Genomic DNA, 5,170 nt, shown 5'->3' with positions numbered 1-5,170 from the left:
TTATAATCTATATTAGCACTGAAGTAAGAATTTATTTCCACTGATAAAAAACTGCTTTTATTCTATCAATGTAAGTATTTAACCTTTATTTGTCCAACCGTTTTTCCTTTAAAAGTTTTGATTTCAAGGGCACTATTATTAACAAAAGCTTCTGGAGCGTCACAACCTAACAGCTGATTCAAAAAAAAATTAAAATTTGGTAATTTACAAATTATATACATTTATGTTCTCTTTACATAGTATAAAAATTTATATCAAAGTGAATTTTCATGAAGGTGAATTTTCAATTATTATAAAAAAAATTGCACTGTCAAGATTTAAAAACTAGGCATAAACTCACTAGAATGTGGTTTATATTAAGGAACAAAATTGCTTGACCAGGATATGAGAATTTTACTATAGCTGGATAGCTAGAGCATTATTATAGTTGGTAAAGGTTAATATTTATTATTATTTTGGAATTCTCTAAATATTTCATTTTTTGTTTCCATTAAAGCCATTCAAACTGAAAATTTAAAATCCATCATTTCACCAACTTAATCAAAAATAATTACTCCTTATCACAACACCATCACAAACAATTTCACCAGCCAACTACGGAACTATAGTTATAATAATCCTGTAGTAATACTTTAAAAATTAACCAACCAATTATTTGAAACTGTAGTAAAATAGTTTCCGTGATTCTATAAGTGATTTCAATAAATATAGTTTTGTTGTAATGTATTTACGTTGTATTATAAATACCTTTAAAAAGCTTTCTTCGAAGGGTCTAAAAAGATTAAAACTTTTATATTTTATAACTTTGAAACAAATAAAATATTGTTAAAATTTATATTGGTTATAAAATACTAAAAAACTACTTCTCGTTTCGTGTTTCAAACGGAAACCTTTCTGTAAATTTTAACTCCTTTTTACAAGTCTGAAAATAAACATAGAAATTATTTAATAGATACTTATATATGAAATTAATAAAACTTATATATGATATGTGAAAATAATGATGATGATGATGATGATGTGATGATGATGATGAAACCTAAATCAAGATTAAAAAAATTTTTTAGGTTAAGATCTCTCAGTATTCTCTATACCATTACAAAAGCTTTATTTATAAAACAGACCTTCACTGCAGGATACCCTGAATTTTTAGGATGAATAGAAGCAAAAACCTATAAAATAAAAGCATATTTAATTCCAAAAAAAAAATTAAGTTCATTGTCTATTATTTATAATAAACACACACCTCAGATGCCTTTAGAAAACTTTTTCTCAAAATCTAAATTGAAAACCAAATTTTTAAACAAATATTAATTGTTCTCCTAATAAAGCAATCTACTGTTGCTTAAAGCTATTTTTTTAAATTTTTTACAGTTGTCAAGTACATTATCTGAGTAAGTATAAAAAATAATATGAATAAAATTTCATAAACCTTTCCGCGAAGTAAATCACAAACATCATCCATTGTAAATGGTTTTAAATAGTCAGTCTAAAATAAATCCATTTTTTTAAACATAGTATTTAGTAGACCTAGGTCTGGTATTTAGTATAAAAATAACTATAACTGTAACATTTCTAGATAAATAGAATCTAAAAATTCACTTCTCCCTACATATATAGCAGGGATTAACAGTGGTTTGAAGTAAATTAATTAATTAGCAGGCAGTTGTATTTTAAAGAGTAAACTTGCACATGTAGCTCTCAATGAGCTATTTGGCATCACAGAACTCAAAATCCAAAATTGTAGATAACACTCGAATGCATTTATAAGCAACACTCATTTGCATTTGGCATATCCTTAGATAGTTGATCAATGTATGTACATAGTCTTTAAAGATTATGTTTTTTAAAAGGTGTGATATATAATTATAATAATTGAGGGAAAATATTAAATTTCATTAAATTGTCCTGGTTTAACTGCACTTTAAGTCCCTTATAACAACAACAAATCAAAGAATAATTAGTTTCAATTCAAATATTCAAACAATTAGTACTTCAAAATATTTAAAAAATATTTGCACGTTTTTATATTTTTTTATATAAATTGGCTGTACACACTTATAGTAAACAAAAAAAATATAAAAAATATGATAAATAAATAATAATGCTAAAGTTAATAAAGATTTAAACCATACTGAATCTCTCCACTTTTGATTTATTTTATCACCATAGTCATAGCGTAACTCTGTATGGTTAGCAATAAAACATTTTGCAAAAAACAAGACATGGTAGCTTTCACCAATCTTGCAGCACTTAGGCCTGCAATTTGCATATTTTTCAGGCGAGTCATTTACATAACGCCCATATGAAGATGTAGATGTTGCATCGATACTAAATTTTATTTTAAATATAAGTATACTATATTACTGACAAATAGCATTTTTTAACAAATAATTGAACTAATCAATTTTTTTATTAATTATCATGGTTTATAAATACCTTATTTTTTCAGAGCCAAAATTGACATCATAAATAAAGCATCCTTTTTTTAAAAAATAGTATTCTTCATGGCGTTTTTTTGCCTCCAATCGAGATATAATTTCTCCTTTATATTCTAGGAGAACTTCATTCGCTTCAAAATCTCTTAAAGTAAATATTCCGTAACCTGTATTAAATAAAGTATATATATATATATATATATATATATATATATAATCCCCCCCCCCCCCCCACACACACACCACACACACCACACACACACACACACACACACACACACCACACCCACACACACACACACACACACACACACACACACACACATATACATACACACATACAACCACATATAAGTATGTATGTATGTATGTATATATGTATATATGTATATATATATATATATATATATATATATATATATATATATATATATGTGTGTGTGTGTGTGTGTGTGTGTGTGTGTGTGTGTGTGTATGTGTGTGTGTGTGATTTAAGTGTAGACATTGTGTATAGGAGCTTATGGTATTTAAAAGACGTCAAATAGTAGGAATTCTCTTAATACAAATAATAATATATTTTGAGTAATTCAAAAAACGCTCAAAAAAGTTTTATAACATTTTACGAGTTGATGATGCTGGTGACCATAACCCAGTGAAAATTTCTCAAAATAAATTATTATTTGTATTAAAAGAATTCGTATTATTTGATGTCTACTTATTAAAGGGTGATGTGGAAGTTATCAGACAAATCTGAATTTAATTATTTTAGCGTAATATTTAGTTTTTGTAGTTTTGTGCGCAGGCATAAACATTCTATAAAATATAAACTTTATTATTTGAAACACAATTATTTAAAATGAGGTTAAATGCAGCTGAACGAGAATCTTTTCGAAAGCGACTCAAAATGTTTTTTGTAAATAAACCTAATATAAAAAAAAAAAAATCATAAATCATTTTGAAAAGGAAGGATTTGCTCGAAGTACAATATATGATAACCTAAAAAGACTTAAAACTATTCAATCCTTTTCTGATAGAAAGCACCCTGGCCGTCCAACATCCTAGACTAGAGAAAAAAAAAGCTGAATTAGCGATACATGTCAACAATCAAAAATGGGTCAGTCAGAGAAAAATAAGTTTTAAATTTGGTGTAAATCAATCGACAATTGGTCGTCAGTTAAAAAAAATGAACATTAAACATAGAAAACAAGCAAAGATTCCAAAATACACTATAGAACAACAGTTAAAGGCAAAGAAAAGAAGCAGAAAACTAGTTAACCAACTCTATAACACAAAATCGCTTCTAGTCACCGATGAAGAAAAATACTTTTGTTTTGCAGGGGACAACATGCCTGGAAATTCTGGATACTACACAAACAATAAAAATACATGCCCAAAAAGTGTTCGTTTCATAGGAAAAGAGAAATTTCTGAAAAAATTATTAATGTGGATAGCCATATTTGACCATGGTATGTCCGAGCCATTGTTTCGCACTTCCAAGGCTGTAGCAATTAATTCATCGATCTATATTGGTGAATGTTTAAAAAAATGATTTCTTCCATTCATTCACAAGTATCATGGAGACTTTAACTATTTATTTCGGCCAGATTTAGCAAGTTCTCATTATTCAAAAGATTCTATAAATTGGATGGACCAATATGTCTATTACATTGATAAAGAATCTAATCCCCCAAATGTGTCTCAAGCACGACGAATTAAAAACTTTTGGGGACATTTGGCACAGAAGGTTTACGAGGGAGATTGGCAATCTTAAACAGAGCAAGTTTTGAATAATCGAATTAAATTAAAACTACAAGAAGTCGATTTAAATTTTTTACAGTCGCTTATGAAAGGCGTCGGAGCAAAATTGAGATCAATAGCAGATTGTGGTGTTTTTTCATTTAAAAAATAACTTATTTTTTATTGAAAGATAATTACATTATTTTAAGAAAATATAATAATAGTTTTTTTTATTTATAAATAGGTTATTGACATTTTTATTTTGTCCGATAACCTACGCATCACCTGTATATATATATATATATATATATATATATATATATATATATATATATATATATATATATATATATATATATATATATATATATATATATATATATGTATATATATATATGTATATAGTATAAAGTAATATAAAGTATAATATAAAGTAATGTAGAAAATAACTTACCAATTTCATTATTGATGAGCTGTTTTTTAAAATAAATAGATTCATCTTGCTTGCAAGCGTTAGTCAGCTTGACTTCTAAAGATTCTTCTGATCGTCTCTATAATAAAACTAGTTATAAAAATATGAAAAAATAGTGTTTTCATCCCTGTAGACTCATAATCTCAATGGGGATACTAAAATCAATAGATTATTCAGTCAATCAATAATCATCTTAAACAATTTAGATTTTATGACTCTAAGCCTAATGTTCAAAGTAAACTCTGAACATTAGATTAAAATAATCAAAAGTAAAGGTAGAAAAAAAAATCCCTTTAATTAAATTAGAAGTAGTATTTGTTTTTTGCTATATTTGCTGGATTTTAGATATGCTCACTAGTTTACCTCACTGGTAAACTAATGAGCATACTATGACATATTGTTTTTTATATCCAATTGCTTTAAATTGTTCATGGTTAAATCTATTACAGTTAATAATTTATAAATGATTTTTGCTTCAACTGCTTCTTTTTTAAGATTGTTCCATATATTTACTGATCTTTTT

At 26.5% G+C, this 5,170-nt stretch overlaps 1 long non-coding RNA gene across 1 annotated transcript; it reads right to left on the bottom strand.

Moving 5' to 3' along the window:
* Positions 1-2,054: 2,054 nt before the first annotated feature.
* On the bottom strand, positions 2,055-4,727 carry LOC136076402 (uncharacterized). The gene is made up of 3 exons (XR_010636239.1): positions 4,630-4,727; positions 2,440-2,605; positions 2,055-2,331 (listed from the first exon to the last, which is right to left on the bottom strand). It is a non-coding gene; the product is annotated as an uncharacterized LOC136076402 (long non-coding RNA).
* Between the last annotated feature and the right edge of the window lie 443 nt (positions 4,728-5,170).

This window comes from Hydra vulgaris, chromosome 02, assembly GCF_038396675.1.
Source record: "Hydra vulgaris chromosome 02, alternate assembly HydraT2T_AEP".
In the NCBI taxonomy this organism is placed as follows: domain Eukaryota; kingdom Metazoa; phylum Cnidaria; class Hydrozoa; order Anthoathecata; family Hydridae; genus Hydra; species Hydra vulgaris.
The sequence above is the reverse complement of the archived record's forward strand: the minus strand, read 5'-3'. Positions and strand labels throughout refer to the sequence as shown.